The following is a 24307-nucleotide window of genomic DNA, read 5'->3' on the forward strand; positions in this document are numbered from 1 at the left end:
CACACAGCATAGTCTGTTTTTACATGAGTCCTTGTTCTTTCTCTAGAGTAAGCTTCCTAAAGCCAGGAACTATTCATCGTGGTCCCCCAGGAAATTTGGTCCTCAATATATGCCAAATGAATGAGCGAATGTACAAGTAGATTTTCATTTCAGCCGATAATTGTTTACTGGCCCCAAATGCTGAATTAAAGTAGTTTGTTGCCTTTACACAACCTCCAAATTCTACTCGCATCCCAATTAATATGATTAGAACATAGTAGGCTTGCTTCCATATTGTTCACACTGTCCATTCAAATATCTGCTTGTTTCAGCCAGTGTTGTCTCCTGAGCAGTCCTGGAGTGCTCACTGTGTTTCTTCTGAATGTAGACACTCTTGGAAGAGTGTGATGTATTTGAGAAAAGATGAGTTATTTTTTTTAGGACTCAGAGGTGGAACGCTTATGATTATCAAGCAGCTCTCCTTTCTCTTTTATGGTTTTGTTTCCTTTTAAATTTCTATCTCAGAGAGCTGTAGACCTCACTCTTTTATTCTTATTTATCAAATAGTACGATATATACTAGGTACCAGATTCTAGGCGACTTAGAAGTATTAGCTCGTGTCACCTTTATAGAAATTCTACCAGGCAGATACCCTTGTTGCCCATATTGCACAGATGAGGAAACACAGCCATGAGAGGTGAAGCAAATTGCCAGGGTGGTGCTATTCAAAGTAAGAACAGAATTTGATTCCCAGCAGTCTCGCTCCCAAGGTTGGCACTTGTAAGCAGCCAGCCACGCTGCTGTGTTCTAAGTTTGCAATATTTTCCAACTTTGTGCTAAAGAATTACTGAGCATTGCCTAGGAGCACGTGTCACTTTATTGAAATCATTTAAATGCTCTGTGAAAAAGAGTATTTTTTTTTTCCATTTTAGCTAGTTGGTAAAAAGGATATAAATCCTTAAAGAAACTTAAGGGCTATTTATAGGAATGGATTTATGTTTCTAAATGTAATCATACAGACTTCTGATGTCAAGAAAGTAAGCAGATTTTAAAATGAGGGCAAGTACTTCAAGTCAGTTATAATATTTATTTAAAAAATTAAAATATAATGGGTTTAGTTATATCGGTAGGTTTTATCTGAGACTCGTGATCTTAAAGAGAGGAAGCAACGCCAGAAGCTCTTACACAAGGAAGATGGACGTGTCTGTCAGCTGGAGACAGTTTCTGTGCCCAATAAACAAAATAATCAAGGCAATGTGACTTCACAAATATGGCCAGCAAGGTGATGAGGAAGGATGGCAGAAAGTAAAACCACGGAAGGAAGGAAGAGAAATTATAAGCCTTAGAGGGCTGAGGTCATCTGTTCCTTTACCTATTGTCTACATAGTAGTAGTCTATGTAAGAGAAAAGAGTAGGAGTTCCATACGTATTTCTTGAAAGAATGCTTAAAGATGGGAGAAAATGGGATAAAGGGATATAACACCAAGAAGAGAAAAGGAGAACTGAAGGGGAGAATGTAAACTAAGTTGATAAAAAAAAAAAGGGGACAGTGAAAGCAGCTACGATTTCAGAGCGCTAAGTATCAATGACGAGGTTTAAATTATCATCTCATTTAATTACTATCACAGTCTCTGGGGTAGATGGTGTTATCATCATGCTATTACTTAGAAGAGTCAATGAGTCACCCACAAATGTCGGGCTTCAGCGTTAGTGCCCTGAAATACCGTGCTATGTATCACCTGCACGGAAGAGAAGGCAGACAACCCCACGGAGGGTAGAAATCAAATAACGGCATCTTTCTTGGATTTCATGATTGCAGTAGTTACGAATTGCTGCATTAGCGCCAAATATTTATTACGTCGCAGTTGCCGGGGAATCTAGGTGTGCCTTAACTGGGCACTTCCGGTTCCGGATGTCACGTGAGGTTGCACACCAGCTGCGGGTGGGGACTCAAACCCGCCGGGGGCTCCCCTGGGCTGTAGAATCCCCTTCCCAGCTCACTCCCATTGCGACCACAGGCCTCCTCAGAAGCCCCTTTCCCAGCTCACTCACGTGGGCCCTGGCAGCCTATAGCACCAATGTCACCATGGGGGCTCCTGCATAGGTTGCCTGAGTGTCTCCACGACTGGTGACTCAAAAAAGGAGATAGAAGTACAGTGGGCCCAAGAGGAAAGCCACTGTCTTTTTGGAAGTGGGTATTCATCGCTTTTCTGTATTTTTACTGTGAGACTGAAGTCCCACGACTGGGCGAGGGGATGACCTAAGAGCCAGAATACCAAAAGGTAGGTATCGTTGGGCCTCTTTATCGTGCCTACCGAAATTCTGATGGGTTCGTTAGATGTTGTTCATTTTACCCAAACCATGTTTCCAATGCCTTCAGGATTCTAACAGAGCATGCCTGGGGTTAAAAGAGTTAGTGTTTATTAAAGCTAACTTAATTGTAAAACTTGAGTCTCAGAGACATATGCAGTCTCGTTTTCCCCATGGTGTCTTTTTTAAGCTTTGTCACCACAGAAGAATGTAAGACCTGTCAGGTACCTGAAGGTTAAAAATAGGATAAGAAGAGTACAAAAACCTGCATGTATTTTGCATGAGGTTGATGAGTTAAAAAAAAAAAAAAAAAAAAAAGGTTGTGTCTGTCTTTTGGTTAGTACAAAGAGGCATCTTGCACCAAATAATTTACTGCGTCATTTTTGTAAAGGAAATTTAGCATAAAATTAAAGCTGGAAACATAGTCATTTTTCATGGCGGGTTGTGAAAAAAATGGAATGGAATGAAGTAATTACGGTTTCTTTCTGACAGATAAATTAATGGCAATACCCGAATTTCATGTCGGATGAGTCCTACAGTTTGGGATTTGGGTAAAGTGTAGTAAATATCATTCCTCTTAGGGGGCCATTGATCAGTAATCATTTTTTGAGCCCCTTCTGTGTGGAAGTCACGGTGGAAATGTAAATAGGATCCTGAAGCCTCATGGTTTAGAATTCCTTCGTTCACAAATGAATTCATCAAGATGCCAGTAGAGAGAGAGACTCTGCTACGTGCATGATATTGCCCGCTGGAGTAATAGCAGGGCAGAAAAAGATTTTTGAAAAAATCGTTCAATCTGGTTCTAGCGTTGCAGGATCTCCAGCTCTTGGATTTCAGTCTGAGTCATCTTTTATATTTTAGTTTTTCAACCACAGCACGTTGTTCCTAGTGGCAATGGAGTAGGCCCCTGCTGAATTATCTGTTAAGCTTCTTTCAATTCATCAATGCTCTGTCTTCTGAGCGGTTTCCACCACCCTTCTCCTGGAAGATGGCTGCTTATTTTCAGTTCTTAGTTGAGACATGATTTCCTCTGGGAAGTCTTCTCTGACGACTTTAAGGTGGTTCCTTACTCTTCTTTTGTGCTTTTCTCTCCGGCTGGACTATTCTTGTGCCCATTTTCTTTTTAAACCGGTGAATCCCTTTCAAAGGTCAGCTGTATGAAGCAAGAAGGCATGCGTATCTTATTATTGCATCCTTACCTGTTCAGCGATATTGATTTAGTGTTTATTACATGCCAAGCACATCAGTAGGCACTGGCTATATAGCAGTGAACAAAACATAACAGCCGGTCTGGAAAACAGTATGGAGGTGCCTCAAAAAGTTAAAAATTGAACTACCCTACAACACTGCCATTGTATTACAAGGTATTTACCCAAAGCATAAAAAAAAAAGTAATTCAAAGGGATCCGTGCACCCCAAGGTTTATAGCAGCATTAGCTACAGTAGCCAAATTATGGAAATAGCCCAAGTGTCCATTGACTGATGAGTAGGTAAAGAAGTGGTGTATATGTATACAATAGAATATTCCTCAGCCATAAAAAAGAACGAAGATTTGCCATTTGCAATGGTGTGGGTGGGGCTAGAGAGTATTATGCTAAGTGAAATAAGTCAGAGATGAGACACATACCATCTGATTTCATTCACAAGTGGAATTTAAGACACAAAATCAATGAGCAAAGGGAATAAAAAAGAGAGGGAGGCAAACTGAGAAACGGTCTCTTAACTCTAGAGAACAAACCGATTGTTACCAAAGGGGAGCTGGGTGGGGGAGGGGTCCAATATGTGGTGGAGAGTAAGGAGTGCCCTTGTGATGAGCACTGGGTGTTGTATGGAAGGTGTTCAGTCACTGTTTTGTACCCCTGAAACTAACAGCACACTGTATGTTAACCAAACGGACTTTAGAAAAACCAGAAAAGAAACCATAGACTCTATTTCATGGGGCTTATGTTCCGTAGAATGAGACAGAAAATAAATAAATAAATGTGTAGTAAGTCAAGTAGTACCAAGTGCTGTGAAGACATATAGAGAGGGATCAGGGGATAAAGTAAGTGACTGAGGGAAGGCAGGGCTGTCTTAGATAAAGAGGTCAGGAAGGGGTCTTTGAAATGATGCTACTTGAGGTGATGTAGAGGAAGGGAGGGACGAAGCCACGGGGACAGAGTGTGCCTGGAAGAGGGACAGTGAGTGCGAAGGTCCTGAGCTGAGAGTGCATTTGATGTGCTGAAGGAGCAACAGGGAGGCTTTTGTGCTTGGAACAGGGTGACTGTGCGCCGGTGGCCGAGAGCATTGAGATGCGAGGTCAGGAAGATGTACAGGGTCACATCACCTAGGACTTGGCAGGCCAGAGTACGCCTAGCACTTAGCACGCACGATTGGTGCTTAAGGATCACGCAGCTGATACTGTTTGACGGAGGCTGGGAGTATAAGAGCAGTGTTATCTAATCATCTATTAGTATATTATCATTAAAGTACTTGGTGTAGTGAGTTAAAAACTTGGCCGCACGAATCGCCAAGGGCCCTTTTCAAAAGGCTGATTGTGGGTCACGTGGCTGATGCGTGACATCAGGATCTCCGTGGGGGGCATCCGGATTTTTAAGGCTCCTTAGGTGAGTGCAGACAAGTATGGGAATCATCAACTTAGATCAGTGGTTCTCAAAGTGTGCCCACCACCCAGCAGCATGGCAGATAATCAGAAATACAAATTTCTCTGGCCCCACCTCTTATCTATTGAATCGGAAACTCTGGGGGTGAGACTAAGCAGTCTGCGTTTTAAGAAGTCCTCCAGGTGCTTCAGATGTGTGCTAATTTTGGTGGCTCAGAGTCTCAAAGGAATGGGCCACATGCAGGCAGAACAGATGCTAGTTTTGTGGTTTTAATTGTGGAGGGCTGTGTTTCTGTGCTATGGGTGCACTGACAAGAATACCTAACATTTTGCCGTTCGAAAACTGTTTCTTGGGATTACCCTTTCTCTCGTAGCCCTTTGTTTAAATAAGACATTCCTCGGGGTAACACATCAAGCCGTTGTTACTCATTTATTGTAAATGAGCTTATGAGAATGATTTAGCTGACAGAATGGGTCTTTTTGAATACAAGAAGGGCTGAAGTTAGAAAAGGTTTCTAGAAGAAGATGCGGATGAGACAGTGGCACAATCTTCCTATAGTCTTAAAAATATCATTAGTAGGTTGGTAGATTTAAGAAGATTTTAACACAGTCTAAATATAATTTTCCAGCATTTCTTTAAGAATATTTGAAAAATCTTTTTTTTTTTTAATGTTAATATGTTTAATTGGACACCTGATTCTGTATTACCTGTGTCTGGAAACAATGATTTAGACACAAACTTGAAGTAACACGAGTATTTGTGATCAGTTAAAAGTGGACAACTTGTTCAGATTGTTCTTTAAGGAAATCAGGCCTTGCCATTTTTCTCTGGTATCACTTTCCAGGAAATTTCCATATGGAAAATACCCTCTTTCATCCTCCTATGGAATGCTACATTTTCTTTCACACAACTCCAATATTAATATGTACATTAGAGTTTCTTTTTCCTTTCCTCTTATCTGAGAATAATGATGAGTGAGAGAAAGTGAATTATATAGCTCAGGGCCACTGCGGAGAGGCCGAATTTGAACACTATGCTAATTCTGGATTTAGTGTCCTTATCAATCCAGCAGGTTCATTCAGATTTAAGAATGCAGTATGAAAGTCTTTTGTTGTCCTGCGACACAAGTTTTCTCTTCTAGAGAAAAATCAGCTTTTTCGTAAAGGCTTAACCAGAGGTGATACCTGGTATTGTCTGCCAAGTGCAAGGAATAGATCTTTGAAGCACTTGAATAAAATTAGTACCTTGGCTGAGAACAGGAGAAAAAAATAAGCTCGAAAATAAGGATAATACAGTTCGCAAAGAGAGACTTCACATGGCGGAGGGTTTCCTTCAGCTTGGGGTCAGAGGACTCCAGCCGTAAGTAGCACTTGAAACGGAGCAAATGTAGATGTGGAAAGTAGGTCCTGGTGCGTCCCGTTAGTGTCCTCCTGCACCCCGCGTGTAGGTGGCTGACTAAAGCAGGGTGAGACCTGCAGACACACATCAGAGCTGTCTGGGGGATTTTTACTTTACTTTACTTTACTTTACTTTACTTTACTTTACTTTACTTTACTTTAATTTTATTATTTTACTTTTATTTAGTTTTATTTTATTTTTATTTTATTACTTTATTTTATTTTATTATTTTATTTTATTTCTATTATTTTATTTTATTATTTTACTTTTATTTACTTTTATTTTATTAATTTAATTTAATTTAAATTTTATTTTATTATTTTATTTCTATTATTTTATTATTTTACTTTTATTTAGTTTAATTTTATTTTATTAATTTAATTTAATTTAATTTTTATTTTATTACTTTATTTTATTTTATTACTTTATTTTATTTTATTTTATTATTTTATTGTTTTACTTTTATTTACTTTTATTTTATTAATTTAATTTAAATTTTATTTTATTATTTTATTTTATTTTATTTTATTTTATTTTATTTTATTTTATTTTATTTTTTATTTCATTATTTTATGTTCATTTATTTGAGAGAGAGAGAGAGCATGCCGTCAAGGGAGAGGCAAGAAAAGAGGGAGAGAGAGAGAATCCGAAGAAGGCTCTGCACTAACAGTGCAGAGGCCTATGCGGGGCTCGAATTCAGACCGTGAGATCATGACCTGAGCTGAAATTAAGAGTCAGCTTCTTCACCAACTAAGCCAGCAAGGCACACACTCTCTGTGGGGTTTTTAAATGAATACATTTCTCTCCATATCATTCAACGAAGCAGTATTTTTATTTTCTTTATTTTTTTTTTAAATTTCAAACTAAGTGTCATTTTATTTTATCTATCTATCTATCTATCTATTTATTTATTTTTAAATGTTTGTTTATTTTTGAGACAGACAGAGACAGAATGCGAGTGGCTTAGGGGCAGAGAGAGAGGAAGACACAGTATTCGAAGCAGGCTCCAGGCTCCAGGCTCCGAGCTGTCAGCACAGAGCCCGATGCGGGGCTCAAACCCACGAGCTGTGAGATCATGACCTGAGCTGAAGTCGGACGCTCAATCGACTGAGCCACCCAGGTGCCCCTAACTAAATTTTATTTAATTATTTTATTTTATTTATTTAACTTTTCCTCGCACTGTTTCTTTCTCAAGAGAAATCCACACCCTTGCTGGGGAGGCGAACAATTACCTTTGCAATGTTATATTGCTCTCCTGAGAATCTTTCTGACAAAACAGTGTTTCCTTAAATGCCAAATTCCTCTCGTCTATTCCTTTTGCAATGGAAACCAACGTTAGCCAAACTGGAAAGTCTTTTTCTTCTTCTCATCTTGTTTTCCAAGCCACCTAAAGCGGTGTCATTTAGTGGCACACTAAACAGTTTGATGTCTTAAATCTGAACTCTACAGCTCTAAGTAGCTATCAGATGTCTTTTCTCCTTTGCATATTTGGAGGCCTTGTTAGTATATTTTAGCACTGCTAGGCATTTATTAGAAACCATCAGTGGCCTAGCATTTTTTTGTTGTTGGATCACCATGGGCACGTACAAATGTATTCACGTAACTGTCCCCAAAGCTACTGTATGGTATGCCCCAAAACCAATATAAACATAATTTTTATTTAATAAAAAATAAAATCATTGTACAACTGATTGGAACTCCAGAGTTAATAAAATGGGGGAAACTACGGTATTAATTCATATTTCAAAAGTAAGTATCTGTGTTTGCTCTGAGAGATCAACCCACACATTCTCACACTTACAGAATGCACAGAATACATGTATATCTACATTCAGACCAACACATTTTTCCCGCTTTTTCTTTCTTGTACATTGTGGATGAAATGCATCAGGTTTAATGTCTGTCTCATAGTATGCAGATATTTACTTATCAGTTTTTGATTTAACATGTATTGATTGGAGGCAGTGTTGTAGTTGCTGTGGATACAAATAAGGTCTATGCATATGGAAAAGGTCTATGTGTCAGGGGGCCTATTTTCTAGTGGGTGAGGCAGAAACTTACCAAGTCAACAAATAAATGAGATAAGAAGAGTGGTAGGTAGAGAAACAGGATAATCCAACAGAGACTGCAAGGGAGATTGTAGAAAATGGCAGGATAATGTCATAAGATGTTAAACAGGTTGATAGATACATGTAGGTCTACTAAATGGCAGGACTTGGGAGGTGAGCTATAAATGATGCGAAAGAACCAGTCAGGAGAAAGCTTGGTAGAAGAGGAAAGAAGTAAAGTCTGTAGGTGGGGAAGAGCTGGGCGTGTTCAAGGAAAAGAAAGAAGGTTACTTTGGAACGTAGTGAGCAAGGTGGAGAAGGCTGTGTGATACTGGTGAAGGAGGAGCCAGACTCTGAGAGGCTTGGCGGGTCAAACAGGATTGTGGATTTTATTCTATCAGCAGCAGTGAAGGGATCTCTGTAAGGTTCTCTGTGATGGAAGATAAAGACTTGGACAAGAACGTTGAGGAGAGACTTACCAAAGATGTATTTTAAAGATAGAACAAGATTAACTATTCACAGTACCCGTATGGATTTACTAACTATTCTCCTCAGACATGCTTTTTTTTAAAAGTTTTTTTTAATGTTTATTTATTTTTGAAAGAGAGACCGAGTACGAGTAGGGGAGGGACACAGAGAGAGTAGACACAGAATCCGAAGCAGGCTCCAGGCTCTGAGCTGTCAGCACAAAGCCCGACATGGGGCTTGAACCCACGGACTGCAAGATCATGACCTGGGTTGAAGTCAGTCACCTAACTGACCGAGCCGCCCAGGCATCCCTCTCACCACATATTCTAAACATAGCCCAAAGAATGTTCCTTTTGAATGTCTACAATATTACCTTGGAACAAAGATTACTTAACCATCAAGGAAATCTTGATAAAATCAGTTATTTAATAAAGATAGTGACAAATGGACAGAAAAGTTTAAATTTGAGACCAGATATTTCAATATATGCATATTAAGTTTAGTTTCCTGTATCATGGTAGAGCTGAAATATTGCAGCAGGAAAGATAGGATTTCACACACACACACACACACACACACACACACACACACACAAACACACACACACACACACACACCTGTGTTTTATATCCATCACATCTTAAGAAATGAAAGCATCACCACGTGGCATTTAAGCAATTTCAGGAAGTGCTGTGTTCACCTCTCCCGTGGACTGAATATTTGTGTCCCACCTAAATTCATGTTGAAATCCTAACTCCCAAGGTGATGGTATTAAGAAATGAGATTTTTGGAAGGTGATGAGTACCCCAATAAAGAGGCTCAAGGCAGATCCCTCACCGTTGAAGGCACTCGAGTCTACTGTCAGAGTATGACCATTAAACATCAGCAAATTAGACAATGTAGTTTCAATGTGTGACAGTCATTGAAAACAGCACATGTCTAACTCAGAAATGTGAGAAAAACCATACATACCTACCTTCTTTTGGATCTTGGCATCATCATCCAAAAGCTACAGTTAGGCTTATAATACAGGCTGACAATCCCTTGGGAACATTAGTTCCGACGGACAATCCAGGAAGAACTATGTGATGCCTAAATGGAGGGAACACAGCCAGATGTATTAATTTGATAGATAAAAATATGATTAAAAGAAAGAAGGAAGCATGTGCAGTGGATAAGAGTATTGGCTTTGGGCACAAACAAACCTGAGTTTTATTCATGGCTCCACAAACGAGGTCCTGGACAATTTTAAACAGGTTGCTTTACCTCTTGGAGCCTCAGTTACTTCTGTATACTGTAGGTAATAATACCCATAGGCTGTAAGGAGAAAAGGAATGAATCAACACACAGAAGGTGCTTAGTAAAGGTCAGATGAAAGGTCTCCCTGATGACCTTATTAAAATTGTAATTCCTTCACCTTTCCCAGTGTTCTGGCTTCTCCCATACCTTGCTCTACTTTTTCTTTTGTTATGTAACACTTTATCACCTTTTAAAATGACATTAATTCTGCTTATTGTATTTTTTGCTGTGTCTCTCCTGGCTAACATAAGCTTCGCAATAGAAGAGACTTTTGTTCGCCTTTGTTCACTGTGTATTCCAAGACTGCAAAACAATGCCTGACACATAACCACAAATGGATATATTCAAGGAACGTCATGAAGTTCAGCGAATAATGAAGTAATAATCAGTGTCGACTCTTAATTCTGCTTTCCTGGATTCTCACATTCCTCTCAAGAGACAAGGCAGCTCCCTGGATAATAGAAAGAGAGCAAGGAGAAAAGTCTCAACCAGTGGTTCTTGGTCTTCACTGAACATGAGAATTGCCTAGGGGGCTTTTTAAAAATTCAGATTACCAGGCTACAACCTTCAACAAGAGCCAGAATCAGATGAGGCCAGGATCAGGCTCTAGTATTTAATTTTTCTTTGTTTGGGGGCGCCTGGGTGGCTCAGTCAGTTGAGTGTCCGACTTCGGCTCAGGTCATGATCTCACGGTCTGTGGGTTCGAGCCCCGCATTGGGCTCTGTGCTGATGGCTCAGAGCCTGGACCCTGCTTTGGATTCTGTGTCTCCCTCTCTCTCTGCCCCTCCCCTGTTCATGCTCTGTCTCTCTCTGTCTCAAAATAAATAAAAACATTAAGAAAAATAAATAAAAAAAATTTTTTTTGTTTGTTTTAAATTTCAGTGTGTAGACAAGTTTGAGATCCACTGATCTAAAGCCATGGCTGCTACAGTTGCTACAATTCCCAACCAAATTATGCTGGTCATTGACACTTATTATTTCCTAGTCCAGTTCCTTCTTCCTGGCAGCGAAGATTGGCAGTGATGATAAGACAATGTGAGCATGCAAAACCCCCTGACATTTTTGTACTAATTTTTAAGCATATTGATAGAAGAAACAATAAATGCGTTCAAGATCCGCAAGATGAAAACATATAAACTCAAAATCAATCTTTTTTTGAATTGAGATAAATTGGCATATAACATCATATTAGTTGCAGGTGTGCAACATCATAATTGAGTCTTTCTATACACTGGGAAGTGATCATCACGATAAGTCTAGTTACCATACATCACCATAAACTAACCCCCCTTACCCATTTTGCCTACCCTTCAACACTTTCCCCCCGATAGCCATCAGTCAGTACCTGTGTACCCAGTCTCTGTACCTATGAGTTTTGTTTTGTTTTTTATGTTCTTCATATAAGTGAAATCATATAATACTTATCTTTCTCTCTCTAATTTATTTCACTAAGCATAATATTCTCAAGCTTCATCCATGTTGTTGCAAATGGTGGCATTTACTTTTTTATGGCTGAATAGTATGATGTATAGATCGATATCTATATATCACATCCTTTTTTATATATTCATCCATCTATGCACATTTAGCTTGTTTTCATATCTTGGCTATTGTGAATAATGCTGCAATGAAAATTGGGGTGTGTATATCTTTTCAAATTAGTGCTTTCATTTTCTTTGGATAAATACCCAGAAGTGGTATATAGCTGGTTTATATGAGAATTCCTTCTTTTTAATGTTTACTTATTATTATTATTATTATTTTGAGAGAGAGAGAGAGGGAGAGAGGGAGACAGCAGGGTGGGCCAGAGAGAGAGGGGCACAGAGAATCTTAAGCAGTCTTTGTGCTGTCAGCACAGATCCTAGTGTGGGGCTGGAACATATGAACCATGAGACCATGACCTGAGCCAAAGTGAAGAGTCAGATGCTTACTGAGCCACCAGGTGCCCTGGAATTCTGTCTTTAATTGTTTTGAGGAATCTTCATGCTGCTTTCTATAATGGCTGCACCAGATTACATTCCCACCAACAGTGGATGAAGGTTCCTTTTTATTTTTTATTTTTTTTAACATCTTTATTTATTTTTGAGAGACAGAGAGAGACGGAGCACAAGCAGGGGAGGGGCAGAAAGAGAGGGAGACACAGAATGTGAAGCAGGCTCCAGGCTCTGAGCCATCAGCACAGAGCCCGATGCGGGGCTTGAACCCACCAACTGTGAGATCATGATCTGAGCCGAAGTCGGATGCTTAACCAGCTGAGCCACCCAGGTGCCCCAATGAAGGTTCCTTTTTCTCCACATCCTTTCCAACCCTTGTTATTTCTTGTCTTTTTGATCAATTTTAGTTTTTTGTGTAATTAAAATTCTTTCTTGTCATTATCTCACATCTTACTAAGAGACTTGTTGATGGAACTGGAGGGTGTTTTGCCAAGTGAAAAAAAAGTCAGTCAGAGAAAGACAGATATCACATGTTTTCACTCATACGTGGAAGCTGAGAAACTTAACAGAAGACCGGGGGAAAGGGAGAGGAAAAAGGAGTTACAAACAGAGAGGCAAACCATAAGAGACTCTTAAATACAGAGAACAAACTGAGAGTGGAAGTCGGGGAGCAGGGGGGCGGGAAGAATGTGAGATGGGAATTGAGGAGGGCACTGGGTGTTGTATGTAAGCGATGAATCATGGGAATCTACTCCCGAAGCCAAGAGCACGCTGTATACACTGTATGTTAGCTAACTTGACAATAAATTATGTGCGTGCGTGTGTGTGTGTGTGTATACATACACACACACACACACACACACATATATATATATACATGAAAGAGACATGTTTAGTAGACTTGTCTTCAGATTTCTTCCAAATTAGACACTCCTATCTCTGATTAAAATGACGTTGTGGTTCGTCCGCATGTCATTTATCCCATTGCAGTGCTATTATGGATATGGGTGGTCTCACTGCTAGGTCAAGCAGGAGCAGTGCTTGTTCCCTTTTACCGAAAGTCTAATTCTCCTGAGTCAGCTGTTCTGTGGGTTATTTTCACTCACACAGTCCAAAGAATGTGAAGCGTTCTGTAGGGCTGCTAGCTGTCTTCCTTGTGTTGTCTGTTTGGCCACAAAGTACGAGTGAATGGTACATCGGTTCGCTTATTATATTTCTATCAAACGCACTGTAACAAAATCCATTTCTTTCGAGTGTTGCTCACAGAAATTTGGAGTATAATCTTTACCGCCGGCATTAGTCTAACTACAGATAAGGGAAATGTGATTTCCTGAAATTCATCAACTCAGCGTCAGGATAAAAGTTCACTGAGATCCCGAGGTTTATTTATTATAGCCACTCGCTGGAAAATTTCTCTCTATAAGAATATAGTTTATTTCAAGTAATGGTAGTGCATCTTAAGAATGCCCAATAGAGTTTAATGATAAAAGTGGCCCCTTGCCTACACTGCACGAGTCTCTGGCCTCCTACTAGTGTTTTATCTCTTTTCCTACTCCTCTGTTCTTCTGTTCTCTACGGAGATGACTTTCGAGGCAGTCCATGGCTGTCTGTGCTTCACTGTTTTGGACACATCTTCAACCCTCAGGACCTAACGCTATCTTTCTCCTCAGGCTTCACAAATTTATGGTATCCAGGCAAACCACTCACCCAGGATTTACTCACACATTCGGAACAACCTGTAGCTAATACCCGCTTGAATAATTCTTAATGATATTATATGTCTCCTTTGAATTCTGTTTATAATCCACTCTGAGTATTTTCCCACATCCCTTCCCTTTCTTACACCTCAGATGTACTTCATAGCATTTTTTTCCCGTATCCTCATAGTCCTGAAAAATGGGAATCAAATTGAACTCCTATCTTTATCAAATATCCAGTTTCTCATCCATGTGTCATCAGATTTGCCATTTCTTCATTTGAAATACATTTCACGTTTGCCCCTGACTCTCACATCCTGTTGCTACTATCTTACTGAAAGCTATAGCTGTACCAACATGCACATACAATAGTTTCTCAACTCAAGAACTCTTGTCCCTTCCCCTACTGATGGGTGTGCCATTTAACTTCCTGCCTACTGTCCGCAAGAACACACACACTTATTAGGTCTATATGAATTTTAGATTTATCTGCCTGAAAGATTTCCTACCTAGCTTTATAAAAAAATATCTTCAGTTGTAGGCTGTCTGGCCTCTGCATTTGTAGATGTTTTCCCCGTCTCTCTCTTCTTCTACATATGTACATATTTTATTTTATTAACAGGGGCACAAATTTTATTCTTGGCGGTTTCAGCTCACATTCCAGTGTCTCCCTTAGTACTTTTCTTCGCTGTGTTCTATATTGACTGTGAATAAATCTTGAAATTTGCTCCATCCAGAGAGCTCTCTGAGGGCAGGAGATCCGTGTTATATTTTTTTTCATTATGGAAAGTACATTCACTCACGTGAGAGAAACTACCATGCTGAAAGCCGAACTGCTTTAATATCTTTTCTTCCTCAAAAGCTTTTATTCAGCGTTTGTATTTCTTTTCTCAACCCAACTCTGAATTAGTGGGCTCTGTATGCAGACTGTTTCTTGACTTTGAAATCATCAAATTCTTGTTTCTTTGGTGTGTAAAAAATTAAAATGCTTATAAATTAGACAAATTACACTTTGCTTCTGCCAGTACCTTTTATAGATTATACCAAGTGATATTATTTTCCCCTAAACTCTCAGATTATAAAAATTGATGATGAGGATATTATGGGGATTTTTAAGGAACTAATTTTTTACTCGTAACTCCTGGTTATAACTTTGAAGAAATCTTTTTTAGGATACTCAAAATAATGGCATCTCGGTGCCTCAGTCTGTGCAATGATAACAAATGTAAGTTTATCTCCTTATAAGCTCAGAGAACTAAAATAAATGTATTTCTTAGCGCTCCTCTAAAGTTATGTGGTGCCAAGACATGGGTTTATTTGAATTCATTCATCTAATTTGAAAGCTGTGCCAGGCTAAGACTTTCTAGATTGTACTGGAAAGAGTTACCATGGCTCTGAGACAAAGGTAATTATCAGAACGTATATATGCAAGGCACTCTTCTTGATAAACATATTGTTCCCCTTTGACTTTTCTTTTTTTTTTTTTTTTTTTGTTTTCAACGTTTATTTATTTTTGGGACAGAGAGAGACAGAGCATGAACGGGGGAGGGGCAGAGAGAGAGGGAGACACAGAATCGGAAACAGGCTCCAGGCTCTGAGCCATCAGCCCAGAGCCCGACGCGGGGCTCGAACTTACGGACTGCGAGATCGTGACCTGGCTGAAGTCGGACGCTTAACCGACTGCGCCCCCCAGGCGCCCCCCCCTTTGACTTTTCAAATGTTGAAAGAAATAATTCATTGCAGGAGGCGACGAGGGTGTAGTGTGAAAAGTTTATTTTAAAAGTTCTATAATAGGGGCGCCTGGGTGGCTCAGTCGGTTAAGCGTCTGACTTTGGCTCAGGTCATGATCTCACGGTCTGCAGGTTCGAGTCCCGCGTTGGACTCTGTGCTGACAGCTCGGAGCCTGGAGCCTGCCTCGGATTCTGTGTCTCTCTCTGTCTCAAAAATAAATAAAAACATTCAGTGTCTAGTGCAGTGCCGGTCACTTAAGAGGCCTTCAATATGCTCTATTGAATGTGAACTCATTACAAAATGTCCGCAGCAGCTTAATCACCTCAGGTAAAATGTAGCCCGAGGTAGGAAAGACCATCTGAATAAAACCCGTTTTTATTTGTGGATTCAAACGCATTGTTTGAGCACATTTGGAAACTAGATGCAGAAATGCACATTAAGTACATGCGTACGCATACTTTTTTTGTTTTTCAAGGGGAGCTTCCTTTTGCATGGTTATATTATTGTTTATTTGCTTCTGCATTCATGCATTAAAATGGATGCTGAAATAATAATGCTGTGTCACACCGCGTGCTGGACAAAGAATCATTTGAGTGTCGGGAATGGAACACTGCACTGCAGTGAGGTAGGAGCCTCCAAAAAGGAGGTCATTGCAGATCAAGGAACTGCGTCCCAGCGGCCCTGGAGGGGTCTGCTGGACCCTTTATGATCGAGCAGTCGAGAGGAATAATGAGAAGATGAAGGGAAGTAAACCAAGAGACATAATTTATGCAAGTGTGGAGACACCTGCTAATTTGTCATTTCCCCCTCAATTGCTGTGAAGCCTCCACGCAGTGCACACCCAGAGTTTGCCTTCACCGGCCCGATGGACCGTGGTTCAAGTTTAATCCCGGAGCATCCGCCGACTGTACCTGAACAGCATTCATTTTCTATGACGTCTAACAGAGAATATTCAAAGAAAATACGCTTAAAACATGAAAAGTTGCACTCGATTAAAAATATATGTATTTATGTTGCTCCTTGGTGTGCATAAAATTTTTGACTTATTGGTTACAACCGACCTCTACTTTCACGTTTACAAGAAAATGAGCCCTGCATGTTGAAGGTGGAATTCTTCATTGTACTCCAATAAATATTGAGCAAAGCACTTGCTAGAATCTTTGGGCACGAAAGAGACAAGTGAGACACAAATTCTGTCCTCTAAGAGCGATTTAGTGGGGCTTAAAAATCACTCTTCCTATGGAATAATAGACACCAAAGTGCCAAAAGGGAGCCGGCACAGGTTCTCCGGGTGGGAGACATTGTACCCAGAAGACGACCGTGCTATGCCTGCAGGGAACAGCAGCCTTTAAGGCACATCTTGAAAGAGTGTTTGAGGAGTCAACACGTGTGAGAGAAAGGCACTGGCCCAGGCTAAAGAGTCTTAGTAAACACAGGACATATTTAAAACATTTTAAGTTGTTCTGTTTTGGAGAGTATGCTGCAGTATAATACAGAGTTTGATGTGTTTTGAAAATGTGAAGAAATCCTTTCACAGGTTTTACTTTTTAAAAAACTAAATTTCAGGGCACCTGGGTGGCTCAGCCAGTTGAGTGTTGGACTTCAGCGCAGGTCATGATCTGGCGGTTTGTGAGTTCAAGCCCCACATCGGGCTCACTGCTGTCGGCACAGAGCCCGCTTCAGATCCTCTGTCCCTCTCTCTCTGCCCGTCCCCTGCTTGCCCTGTCTCAAAAATAAATAAAAACATGAAAAAAATTAAATTTTGAGCTAACTGTGGACTCCTGGGAAGTACATACATAGTACAGAGTCTCGAGTACCCATTACTCAGCTTTCCCCAATAGTGACATCTTCTACAACTATAGGAGAATATCAAAACCAGGAAATTGACTCTGATATATTACCATTAGCTGAAATGCAGACCTTACTCAGTTTTCTCTATTTTTTCAACTTGTATTCATTTGTATGTGTGTGTTAGTTTTTATCAGAGGAATAATATAATTGGAGTTGGGCTTTAAGAAGATTATCTGGCGACAGTATACAGACAAGACTGGAAGCCGGGAGATCAAATAAAAAATTATTACACTAAGTACACCACAGGGATAATGAGATCCTCTAATAGATAATGCCCAGCACAGTGCCGGATGCAAGGAAACTGCTTAGTGAGTGAGTCAGATTTATATTTCTGGACGGCATTTTTTCAAGTTACACACAAAAAATGCAGTTCCTTTGCCATTTGACAATGTGTGTGCAATAACAGAAATCAGAGGAATAACACATAGTCAAGAACCCAGTGAGGTTCTTAGACCAGCACGGTGAGCAGCGTACCCAGAAACCCAATACACGGAGACTAGAAAAACGGGACGATTCTCATCTGGCAAGAGGTGGGTTAGCTCAGGTCAGAGAAAGATCAGATGGGTGACTCCCAGGCCGTAAATCTGCAATCAAGAGGGATAGATGAGGAGCAAGGATGCACGGGCTTCCTGCCCCGACTGCCCAGTGAAAGTTTCATCGTTTCCACCTGAGCCTGCTGACAGCTAGCTGTAATCTCAACATAAAAAAAAAAAAAATCTGCTTTTCCAATCCCAGGCCTTTAAAAAAAATCCAATCTCCTATGAGAAAATTCAGAAGAGGGTTCTTCGCGGTTTTTAAATTGAAGTAAATGCAAAGAGAATTTGCCAACACTGTGCATCTCCTCGTGCACTCAATGTAAGGATCAGATAGTGTTGTTTCTCTTAGGCCTCAAAATCTCCTATAAATATTTCAATATTTGCTGGGTAGACAAAATGGGAGTTTGTGGAAGTTAAAATATGTCATTTGCTGGCCGAAGGATTATGAGCAAGTTATTTAAACATTTTCTAAAACGTAACGACCTTGTCAGTAATATAAAAATGTTGGAGTCAAAGGTGTCCTTCTCTTCTAACACTCTCAAAAAAATCTCATTTTGTTAATTCCCGCATACCTTTTTATCACTGTTCAACTTTTTTCAGCATTTAGTGGTGATTGGTGGCTAGCACCCAGTAAATATTCAATGCGTGCTTTCTGAATGAATTATTTGGAGATTCTTAAGTACATTAAAGCTTCTTTCAAGAATTTTAAGTAGTTTTGAGATCTTAATGGAGTGAAACTCTATTCAGCATGAAATCTTTGCCACTTGGCCTTTTTGTCCTTTATTTTTCATGTGTTTAAAAAATATGAAAGTCACTTGAACTCTTTGGGATTCAGTTTCTTCTCTGTAAATAAGGGAATTGAGCTTTTAAAAGTGTTTCTATTCCTGAAAACCAATGGCATTAATTAGTGGAAAAATTATGCACATCTCATGTAGCAGTATTTCAAATTAAATTCCACTTGGTTCCTTAACTCTGCTTGTATAAGTTGCAAACGTACTTTTAATAAAATTCACAAAATAACGCACTTAAATTAAATTTGTCTACATATTTAATCACATTACTTGTTAATAAGTACAAATATAACGAACTATAAAAATAATAGCTACCATTCAGTGCGTCTTTTACTAAGTTGCAAGCATTGAGGTACCACTGTTTTACTCAGGAAATCCAAGGCCCCTGAGATTAACTCTCCTGTGCAAGGTCGCACATTCAATAAGCGGTGTAGTCAGGATTTTCACATAGGTAGCTGGGCTTCAGGGCCGTGTAGTTTGCCACTACTCCCATTGTAGGTCACTGTGTGCCACTTCCAAGATGGAAAAGAGAAAGGCTCTGAATATTATTTTCTGAGTTAGGCAATAGAACAATAGTTGAATGTCTTCTTGGTAACCTTGAACAATAGCTTGAACTCTGAACTTCTAACAGCCTCTCCTGATCCTAGAAACTCTGCTGAACTGCAAAGCCAGCTCGCATTTGGGGACATTCCAATCAAGGGATATAGATAACTCAGGAACCAGAAATAGCCATTTACCTTAGTTCATCTGAAGAAAGAATCTTTCTGAAGTAGCCAGCTTGCTCTTTGACTACCAGAGCTATCCATTCAGTCTGATTAGTTGTTCGAAATTATCCTTCTCCTGAAACATAAGAGCATAGCTGGCAAATTATTTCAGTTATTAATCATGAGTCTCATTTCAATGGATACAAAATTTTCCAAACACTGTAAGCTCCACATTTATTTGCTGCTCAGGAAGGTCGATTTCTGCTCAGAAGTTTGAGGAAAATAGTTCAATACTTATATATTTGTGAATCTCCTAGGAAATATGCACCTAATTTTCAGGATTTTTCAGGTATGACCTCCCTTCATAGTGTACATGTATACAATAGAGTTACTCAACTGTATGCTTTTAAGTCATTAAATGGTTTTGTATAAACTAATCCTCAGATAACATCATGAAAATACCAATTTTTTAAATTAAACAAAACAGTTCTATTTTTGCCTCTTTTTAGCTCTTCCCTATTCTCTCCTCAAAGAATGATTGAATTATACCATATTGACCGTTAGGTTCTTATTAATATGTGTAGTAATACAATACTGAACAGATTGTGTTGAAGTTGGAGTTTAAGCTCTTGACATGTGCTGAATTCAACAGATAGTTTAACAGTAAAACAAACAAAAACCATTTTTTTTAAAGCATCTGAGTAAAGAAAACAAAACAAAGTGCCGTTACACTCATTTTCCTCCCTAGAACATTGGATCCCAAAGGCCCTACATAGAGAAATAATTCCTTGGGCTTTTAATAGGTGTTACTGTAAATAGTTTGAGGGGCTAGTTAAATAAGGTTGAACAGGTTTTACTCTCACAGAACTTTTTACTGTCTTTAACATCTAATTTATTTAATGAAATGCTTTCCAAATCTAACTTGACCATTATCAAACGTTTCATGGGTATGTTTCATGGAACCACAATAATATTCAGATTAGTAGTCTTCAGGAGAAGCTGGACCGTAGAATCACTTAGTGAGTTTATAAAGAATATCTGTGCCAGGAGCAATCAAGTCTGAGTCTTTGGAGGATGGGAATCTACAGTAGACAGAAAAACAGCCCCCCAAAGATGTTTTCTTTGTAATTCCTAGAATTTGTCCCACGACAAAGGGGAATTAAGGTAACAGATGGAATCAGTTTTGTTAACAAGCTGACCTTCGATTATTCTGGAATATCCAGGTGGTCCCAATGCATTCACAAGGGTCCTTAAATGTGATAGAGGGAAGGAAGCAGGTGATTCAACGTGAAGGTAAAGCAGAGTGAGGAAGACTGTCTGAGGTGCAACAGGCTTTCAAGTCAGAGGAAAGGGGGCCTCAGGCCAATGAGTGCAGGCAGACGTTGGGAGTCAGAAAAAAATGAACAAGAAAATAGATTCTCCCCTAGAGCCTAGAGAAAGAAAACAGACCTACCAACCTCGTGAGGTGTGTCCAGTGAGAATCATTTTGGACTTCTCTCCAAAGCAGTAAGGTAATAAATTTATGTTGTTTTGAGTTGCTAAATTGGTAGCAATTTGTTACAGCAGTCTGAACACAGGACCCAAGCCTTGGTAATTTTTAAGAGCTATTGGGTGATTGTAATTTGCAGCCAGGTTGAGAGGCACAGATAGACAATGAGTATGTCGGCTTATTGGAATCTAAAAAATTATTTATTAAATGCTAGTTACTGGCACCCACCACCAGGGTTTCAAAATCATGTTCAAAATATTAACTTACTTAATATTCATAACTTGATAAGATTGGAATCTTAATTATGAGAAGCACATATTTTTTTTTTTTGAAGGAAGTTGTCTAATGTTACCTAATAACTATGGGGCAGGCATCAAACTCACACAGGCTGGCTCCCATAACCTCTTTCATAGTTGATTCTAGTGTACAGCCTCAGTAGTTCTACTTTTTTTTAAGTTTATTTATTTTGAGAGAGAGGGAGAGAGAGAGAGAGAGAGAGAGAGAGAGAGAGAGAGTGTGTGTGTGTGTGTGTGTGTGTGTGTGTGTGAGACAGCAAGTAAAGGTACAGAAAGACAGGGACAGAGAGAATACCAAGTAGGTTCCATGCTGTCAGCACAGAGTCTGATGCGGGCTTGATCTCACGAACCATGAGATCATGACCTGAGCAGACATCAAGAGTCGGAGACCTAATTGTGTAAGCCACCCAGGTACCCCTAGGTAGTCCTATTTTCAACATTAGCATTAGAATCCTTGACTATTTTGTGAGTTCCTTGTTAACAGAAAAAGTAGAAAGTTAGAAATGAAAACTGCCAGTGAGAATGAAAACATGGATGGCTAATAATGAAAAATATAAAATCATTCATTGTTTAAGAACAAATTTAGGCGGATTATAAATATTACTAACTGTAGCATTGTTGAGTGTTATTGAGAGTATTACTCCATTGGAGTAGAGTTCATCTTAATAACTCATTTGTTAAGATTCAGTTTTCTTCTGTGTAGTCTCATTAGTGAGAAGAAGTATATGTTTATAAATTCATTATAGTATAAAAATGTAATGTTAATAATAGGAAAGAACATCACTTGGTTGAGTATTTAGTAGGTGGGCCATGGGTTTTCAGAACCATTCAAAAAATGTGTTACAGTCTATGTTATGTGCCATATGGAGAACCTGCCTGTTTGCATGTCAGATGTCTTCAATTTATTGAAAAATCAATGGCTGTTTAAAACCAGCTGAAATGTCAACATACTTTGACATTTTGGTGACATACTTAGGAGAAGGACAAAGACACCAAAACAAAGCTATAAAATCCAGTGGAAGACGTATTTCTAACGTAGTCAGATTTTACGAATCGGAAAGGCAAAGATAAAGAGCAAAACCAATTGCCTTGTGATTGGGTACTTGCCATCTCTGTTCATCCACATTAAAGACGATAATACAAGTATATGTTCAGCCTTTGAAATTTCTTCTATTCCTCTGAGGATTGTAATGAAAAGAGCACTGAACTAAAGACAAAACGCTAGCTAGTAGTGTGGCTCTGAATATAAACCATAAAACCACAGCAATTACTCCTGATCTATAAAAGGAGTATTGCACCTGTGTTTTCCCCACCTCCAAGGATTGTTAAAAATCAAAAGACAATGCATGGGAAAGCACTTGGAGAATAGCAAAGCCCTATGTAAATAATTATTCCACGCAACAAGCCACAGTCAATCTTGGCTGCAGACATTCTCTATCCCTGCATCACAAATGACTCCAAAATTTTATAGCTTGAAACAACAGTTATCTCCTAGTATCTTAGGTCAGAAATCTGTCCATGGCTTAATTAAATCTCCTCCCTCATAGTCTCGCACAGGCTGCAGGCCAGGTGTGCAGTGTGGCTATAAGCATCTCCAATTTCAACTGGGGAAGCATGTGCTTCTAAACTCATTCATATCCTTGTTGGCAGGATTCATTTCCTCATGGGTTATTGCACTGAGGGCTTAAGTTTCTCACTCTGTGTTGGCTGAAGGTTTCCTTCGATTCCTTGGCACGTGGGCCTCTCCAATATGGTATCTCGTTTCCTCAGAGTTTGAGAGCCAAGAAAGCAATAGGAAAAATACAGCAAGGTGGAAGTTAAAGTCATTGGTCACCTAACTGTGGAAATGACATCCCATCACTTTTGCTATATTTTATTCATTAAAAGGTAGTGTTGAGGCCCATTTCATACTCAAAGGGAAGTGACAACATGATGGTGTGAAAATCAGCAAGTGGGGATCATTGAGGGTCTTCTGCCTTTCACATGGATCATCCTCTATTACCTACACATACCCTGGGCTTGGTAGGATTTGAGTTACCACTGAGGACTTCTTTAAAACTTTGCTCAAATGCAGTTCAACCTTCATGGCACAACTCCATTATGATCTCTTTTTGTACGTTCCTTTGAGTTTCTCAGTTATATCTGCTTACCTTACATACCATCTCCTGCTTTTTGTAATTACGATCCTACATTTCATATTATCCATTTAAAAGGACCCTACAGGTAGGAATTGTATCTTACACCTGTTTGTGTTTGCTCAGGGAGCTAAGGGCAGTAAAAACTACAAAATGAGCATTCTATGCATATTTATTGAATTTTGTTGTTGTTTTTTTTAATGCAAAGGTTAAAACCAGCTGTTTTTAGGTCTTTCTACTAAAGGGCTTACTTGAAGCCACCAAGAATCAATGATAACACTTTGAAATCCTCTCACTGCAGGGATTCCTGCCAGTTTTGTTGTTGTTGTTGTTGTTTGTTTGTTTTTCAAAGGACATCTCTGGTCTGCCTTGATTCACTGAGAGCATTAACTTCCAAATAATGGAACCATTTGAGCTCAACAGTAAGGTCCTAGATTTTCTGGCATTTATTCATGGTCAGTGCACACTTTTGTTGCGTGAATTGTTTGGTGGCTAAATATTTCTAGTTATTGAGATGTTCTAGAGCAGGCTTAATTTTAAGGCACTATTTCCCTTGAGTATGAAGTTTTAATGAGAAATTTTTCATTTGCATTAACTTACTAAACAACTTACTGTATGGGTGATTATTTTTTAGTGTTACTCTGTTGGTGTGTAAATGGAGCTATACTCCAGAGAAGTCACTTTGATAATAACGTGGATAAAAGACTATCTGGGGATCTATGAAGTTAAATTCGCACCGTAGAATCAGAGCCAACATTTCCACTCCTTTGGGGGTATTTACGAAGTGTAGCCCCACATGCCTAACACTGTAATCTTAGAAGCTAATGGGAGATGAATTCATTTCAATTTAAAAGATTTCAAAGGTTTCACTGGCCTCTCCTCAAGAACACTTACATGGCTCGATAATCTGAAAGTGTTCCACAGGGGTTTTGGGTTAGAAAATCTACTTTTAGTTCTCTTCACTAAAGTTAATCTAAAGAAGTGTTGGAGACCGCATATTTTAGGGCAGCTCACTATAAGATTCTCCACAGAATACTT

The sequence above is a fragment of the Herpailurus yagouaroundi genome, unplaced genomic scaffold (assembly GCF_014898765.1).
Source record: "Herpailurus yagouaroundi ecotype Mexico unplaced genomic scaffold, PumYag 100, whole genome shotgun sequence".
Lineage (NCBI taxonomy): Eukaryota > Metazoa > Chordata > Mammalia > Carnivora > Felidae > Herpailurus > Herpailurus yagouaroundi.